Raw genomic sequence first — 7,109 nt, forward strand, 5'->3', positions numbered from 1 at the left:
TGTGGAGCCTGCTTGGGGATTCTCTCCCTCTCTCTGCCCCTCCCCCGCTCGTGCTTGCTCTCTCAAAATAAATAAACAGTAAAAAAAAGAAAACACTGGGAAACACCCACTGTTCTACAAAGATGCCAATTCTCCTCAAATTAATCTATAAATTCAGCGCATGAACTCAATCAAAGGAAGGTTTTTCATTGGACGCAACTCTAAAATGCGTATCAGAGATCAAAAGACAAAAAGTAACAACAGTTTTAAAGAACAAAGAGAGGGGAGGATTGGTTCTACCAAAAAACAACACAACACAGAGAAATAAAGACAATAAAGAAAGTGTGAAATTGGAGCGGGGGAAAAAAACAAGTAGACCAGAGCACAAGATAACCCCCAAAAGGTCTCCACAAATAGACCACAGGACCTCACCGCACTGTGGTGCAGCCAAGATGAACCGGTTCACGAGCATTGCCAGGAAAACCTGCTGTCCAGAGAAAAATAACATGAGGTTTCTAGACCTCCCAACAGACACATAACTCCATTTTAAATGGACTGCAGGTGAAACTGTGGAAAGCAAAACTTTCAAAACTTGTAGTAGAAAACAGAGCAGAATATTTCTATACGACCGAGCCTAAGGAAGTATTTTAAAAATAAGACGCAAAGAAACAATGCCAAAGAAAAGGACTAGTTAAATCTGACTGCATCTAAAGGAAACTCTTATTCAGCGAAATGTATTATTTCAAAAGTGAACAATTAAGCCCCAATCCAGGAGGAAAGTATACACATAGAGATAACAAAGAATGGATAAGAAAAATATATAAAGACTGTCTACAAATTAACTTAAAAAAAAAAAAAAAAGAGGGGCACCTGGATGACTCAGTCAGTTAAACGTCCAGCTCTCAATCTCAGTCCAGGTCATGATCTCATGGCTTGTGGGTTCAAGCCCCATGTCAGGCTCTGCATTGATAGTGCAGAGACTGCTTGGGATTCTCTCTCTTTCTCTCTCTCTCTCCCCCCCCCCACCCGCTCTCTTGCTGTCTCTAAAAATAAATTTAAAACACTGTTTAAAAAGCATAAAATAAAAAAATAAATAAATAAAATAAAATAAAATAAATAAAATAATAGGAAAATGGGCACGTAATTGGAATTCACACTTCACAGTAGAAACCCCAGGAGCTAACAAACACATAAATTCTCAATCTCGCCAGAATTCAACAAAATTCTAATTAAAACCACACTGAGATACCATTTCATATCCATGAAACTGGAAAAATTAGTCTGACAATGACAAGTGTCTTAAGGGTATAAAGCAAGGTAAAACCACTTTAGTGAGAAATTTCATTGCAGTGTAGTTATAAAAGTTAAAGTTGTCCATATCCTAAGACCCAGGAATTTTCTGGTTACATAACCCAGATGAACTAAGTACATACATTAAGGAGATATATAAAAAATGTTCATAGCCACATTTTTTTTTAACAGTGAAACACTGCAAAACTTCAATGTCAGTCAACAGGGAAATCTATTTAAAAATTATGACATATTTATAAAACTGAATACCGTAGGGGCGCATGGGTGGCTCAGTCAGTTAAGCATCCAACTTCAGCTCACATCATGATCTCAAAGTTCATGGCTTCGAGCCCCGCGTCAGGCTCTGTGCTGACAGCTCGGAGCCTGGAACCTGCTTCTTGCTTCTGTCTCTCCCTCTCTCTCTACCCCTCCCCGACTCAGACTCTATCTCTCTCCCTCTCTCTCTCAAAACTAAGTAAACGTTTAGGGAAAAAACTGAATATTGTAAGACCATTAATATGGGTGACTACAGCTATGGACATTAATATGAACAAATCTCAAAAAAACGTAAAATTGAGAGGCACCTGGGTAACTCAGTCGGTTAAGCGTCCAAGTCTTGACTTCGACTCAAGTCACAATCTCCCGGTGGTGAGATGGAGCCCTGCATCTGGCTTAGTGTGAAACCTGCTCGAATTTCTTTCTCTCTCTCTTTCTCTCTCTCTCTCTGCTCCACCCCTGCTCACGCTCTCTTTCTCAAAATAAACAAACCTTAAATAAAATAGTATTGGGCCAAGAAGGCAAGAACAGAACACACAACATGCACCGCGGCGAACGCTGAGATCTTTGTGCCGCTAGGTCTCCTTTAGCGCTGAAGGGCTTCCTCCCCCAGCCACTGGGAGTGCTGCACGCTGACAGTTCTCAGCTGAGCAGGGTCACCTCACCCAAGTCATGTCCCCTCTCCAGGGGCAGCTCAGTGCCTGACCCCTCACCCAGAGCTGGGGCAATTCTGAAGGGCCAGCCCGCCTCTCCACTCCCCTTGGGATGGGCTGAGGGCTTCCTTGTGACTGCACCGCAGCCCAGTCTCTCTCTCTGCCCAGTCCTGCTTCCGTCTCTTTCGTGGGCATTAATCCTAAAACTTCCTTAGTAAACTTCCTGCGTGTTTATCTGCTTCTCAGAGTCTGCGTTCCTTGGAACTCTACTTTCTTTCAACACATACAATTTATATCTTGTTTGAAAACATGCGCCACAGCAAATTTAGGAAGGCTGAAATCATACCAAGTATATTTTCTGACCACAGTGGGATGAAACCAGAAATCAAAAGCAGAAGGAAAACTGGGAAAACTCACAAGCATGTGAAAATTAACTGACACGCTCTTGAACAACCAATGGGTCACGGACGAAATCAAAAGGAAAGTTAGCAAATATCTTGGGGAAAAAAAACGAAAATGAAAACACAACATATTAAAACTTCCGGGATATGACAGAAGCAGTACTAAGAGGGAAGTTTTTGGTGATAAACACCCATGTTAAGAAAGAGGAAAGATTCCCAAATAAATAAGCTAACCTTGTACCTCAAGGAACTTGAAAAAGAGCAAACTAAAGTCTAAAGTTAGCAGCAAGAAGGAAAGAATAAAGATTAGAGCATAAATTTAAAAAGAGAGCAAATGGGGAAAAAAAGGCTAAAACTTGTTTTTTTAAAAAAGAGCAACAGAATTGGCAAGCCTTTAGCTAGACTAAGGATAAAAAGAATGCTCAAATAAATAAAATCAGCAATGAAAGAGGAGACAATATAACTGATGCCACAGAAACTAAAAGGATCCAAGTGGATCATATCCATTAACAAACTGGATAACCTAGAAGAAATGGAAAAAAATCCTAGAAATACACAACCTGCAGAGACCAAATTAAGAAGAAACAGAAAATTTGAACAGATCTCTAACTAGTAAGGAAGTTCAATCAGTAATCCAAGGCGCCCCAACAAAGAAAAGCACGGGACCAACAGCTTCCCTGGTGAATTCTACCAAATATTTAAAAAGGCACTAAAGTGAATTCTTCTCAAACTGGTCCTGGCGTAAAGACCGACATGGAGACGAATGGAACCAAAGAGGGAGCCCAAAAATACACCCACACGTATACCCTGCAACTGATCTTCAATAAGAGTGCCAGGAGGAAGAGGACACAAAAGGGAAAGGATAATGTCTTCAATAAATAATCAGAAAAACTGGATATCCTCATGCAAAGGAATGAAACTGGACCCTGATCTCACACCACATGCAGAAGTCAACTCAAAGTGGGTGAGAGACTGAATCCTAAGGCCTGAAGCTGGACGACTTCTAGAAGAAAACATAGGAAGAGGATGCCTACAGAACAGCACCTCTGTCTGTCTGCCTTGCCCTTAGTTCCATCACTCCAAACCCACCTACCAAGGACCCAGAACCTGCCCACCCCAGGAGAGGAGAGACCTTCTAGCTGGGTACCCCCAATCGAGAGGGTACTTCCAAACATTGCACATTGCACGTCCAAACGTTAGCAGGGTATCTTAAGCAACCACCTTACACAGTCAATGGGCTGAGTCTGACCACTTCGGGCACGTACTTGCTGCGCCCCTCAGTGGGCCACCTGGCCACCCCCCACCACCCAGAGTCAGGAGAGGACAACGTTCACCCAGGTGCAGCCAGACACGCTCGAAGTGCTGTCTGCTAAGACCTGGTACCCTGACATCTTCATGCCGTGGAGGTGGTGCTGAAAATCAGCTTGTCCAGGTCCAGGATAAAGAACCAGGCTTAAGAATCAGCGGGCTAAGTGCTGCCAGTAGCAGCAGCAACAACAGAAGGGAGGTCAAAACAAAGTCAAACAAAGCCAAAATGAAGAAATCTCCAGATCAGGAACCGAGTTCACAGAGTGGAACAAGCGGCCAATTCGCTCCCTTCTCTAGCACCTCAGTGCCCACCGTTTCCAGAAGCAGTGCTCTCGAGTCTATCTGGACTCCAGATTCTGTCTCCCCACTGTCAAATTCCTTGTCCCCCTCCTCTTCCTGCATACACAGGTCCTATCCTGTGATCCATACACAGGCTTCAGATGACGGTCAAGGATATGCTGCTCAGCTTCCTATTTGGGGGCACAGGCCAAGGATGTTACCTGACCCCCATGTGTCACCAGCTTCCTGGACCGGGGGACACACTCAGCCCTGTGGGTACCGGTGCAGTCACCAGCTATCTCAACCAGTCCTTAGCTTCTCTTTCCACCCAGGGTTATGGAGCTTCAAGCTGGCGTTTTAATTCAACCACTGATTGCTTGGATTGTAAGGACCCAACTGCCTCCTGGAAGCTTCCCTTCAATGCTCGCTGCCTGGATTATAAAGATCAGACATCTTCATAGCAATTCCAGGCTTTATGCAGAAGCTCTTTTTGTGAGTGATTTTCAAAGAGACCGGGCTGGACGTTCCAGTGTCAGCCAGGCATTAGTTCAAAGAGTTAGAGGTGATGATGCTCTGACCTTCTGATCAACGTTCCGGGAGTCACAGGAGGAGGAATGAAGGCCCTGAGACGGACCTACCAACCAGCAGCCTGAAATGGACAGACAGGACTACTTAGGATCCTGGCATAGTTTTAGATCACTGGTTCTCCTGACTTGCAAAACGATCAAAAGCATTCCAGCCATGTGCAGCCAAACACCAAACGAAAAGGTGAGGGAAAGGAGGGAGGGAAACAGCCTTCCTAAGCAGAGGTGTTCCAATGCTCTGGCCAATCTCTGGCTGAACCTTAGGAATGGACAGTGCCTCAAGCTCACTCACGTTTCATGACCAACTGGTACTTGGCACTGAAAAACTTTGTGTGACTGATTGTCATAGATGCGCTTAAAAAAAATAATAATAATGTTCATAAAGGGGAGCCTATGTGGCTCAGTCCGTTAAGCATCCGACTTCAGCTCAGGTCATGATCTCGCAGTTTGTGAGTTCGAGCCCTGCACGGGCTCTGTGCTCACAACTCAGAACCTGGAGCCTGCTTTAGATTCTGTGTCTCCCTCTCTCTCTGACTCTCCCCCGCTCACGCTCTGTGTCTCTCTCTCTCAAAAGTAAATAAACATTAAAAAAATAATAATAAAAAAATACACAAAAAATAAAACATAATGTTCACAAAGGGGCGCCTGAGAGGCTCAGTCAGTTAAGCATCCGACTTCAGCTCAGGTCATACTCTCACAGTTCGGGAGTTAGAGCCCCACATAGGACTCCTCACTAACAGTGTGGAGCCTGCTTGGGATTCTCTCCCTCTCCATCTCTCTCAAAATGAATAAATAAACTTAAAAAAAAAATAATGTTCATACGGAGTCACTGTGCAGCTTAAAAGATGATTGGTGTGTGTCTTACATAAGTGGTACATCTGTGGTTTTTAATCTGTGCTCGACTTCAAAACTGTGATCTGTTATTGTATGCAACCTTGAACTTCACGTCTGCAGAGCTTCTTCTGTGATTAAATAGGTTATAATTATAAGCAAAATCCGTAGCAACTGAGCACTTATCTAAAAAGATTACCTTTGGCTGGAGGTGAGCTGCACTGAAACTTGACAACAAAATGTCTCTGGACAAGGAGAGTCAAAGAAGAGCAACAAAAGGACACTAATGCATCTGTAATTTACAGCTGGTAAGCAGAGCAGTAAAGAGACACTGGTCCATTGCTCTGACCCTGATGAATTTATAAATTGAGATCACTGTCATGTATGCTTGCAGATGTTAACTGATAAAGTTGTACACGCATAAACCTCTTCTCTGATTGGCAGATACGTATCATGTATTAAAACGGTTCTAGTGCCAAAAAAAAAAAAAAATAGGGGAAAAGCTTCATGACACTGGTCTTGCAACAAAAGCAAAAACAGACACGTGGGACTACACCAAACTAAAAAGATTTTGCACAGCAAAGGAAACAATCCACAAAGTGAAAGGAAACCTAGAGAATGGAAGGAAATATTTGCAAGCCACATATCCGGTAAGGAATTAATATCCATAATATATAGGGACCTCTACAACTCAACAGCAAAAATAAAGATAGACAGATGAACACGATTAAAAAATGCACAAAGGACTTGAATAGACATTTTTCCAAAAAGGACATACAAATGGGCAACAGGTATTATAAAAAGATGCTGAGCATCACCAATCATCAGGAAAATGCAAATAAAACCATGAGGTTATCACCCCGCACCTGTTAGAATGGCTATTGTAAACAAAACAAAACAAAAACAAAAACAAAAACAAAAACAAAAACAACAGGCACCTGGCTGGCTCAGTCAGCAGAATGTGCAATTGCTGATCTCAGGGTTGCGAGTTCAAGCTCCATGTTGAGTGGAGAGATTACTTTTAAAAAATTAGAAAATTTTTAAAAAGAAACACAAAAAAAATAACAAAAGCTGGCAAGGATATGAAGAAATAGAGGCCCTTGTGCACTGCTGATGGGAATTTAAAATGGTTCAGCTACTACAGAAAACAGTATGGAGGCTCCTTAACATATTAAAAATAGAACTGTAATATGATCCAACAATTCCACCTCTGGATATTTATCTGAAACATAGGACACCAGGATCTCAAAGAGATATTTGCATTTCCACGTTTACTGCAGCATTATTCACGACAGCAAAGAGGTGGAAACAACCTCAATGTCCATCAACAGATGAATGAAGAAAGAAAATGTGACACATACAAACAAGGGAGTATTAATCAGCCTTTTAAAAGGTGGAAATCTTGCTGTATGTGACAACATGGAAGGACCCTGAGGCCATCACACCAAGTGACACAAGCCTGTCACAGAAGGATAAATACGGCATGATTTCCATTTATATGAGGTATC

The 7,109-nt window shown here is 42.5% G+C and overlaps 1 pseudogene; it reads left to right on the top strand.

Annotated features, from left to right (window-relative positions):
- Positions 1–4,686, top strand: part of LOC125930470 (uncharacterized) — a 53,711-nt pseudogene extending 49,025 nt beyond the window's left edge.
- The last annotated feature ends 2,423 nt before the right edge of the window (positions 4,687–7,109 follow it).

Source organism: Panthera uncia, chromosome A2, assembly GCF_023721935.1.
Source record: "Panthera uncia isolate 11264 chromosome A2, Puncia_PCG_1.0, whole genome shotgun sequence".
NCBI classification, from domain to species: Eukaryota; Metazoa; Chordata; class Mammalia; order Carnivora; family Felidae; genus Panthera; species Panthera uncia.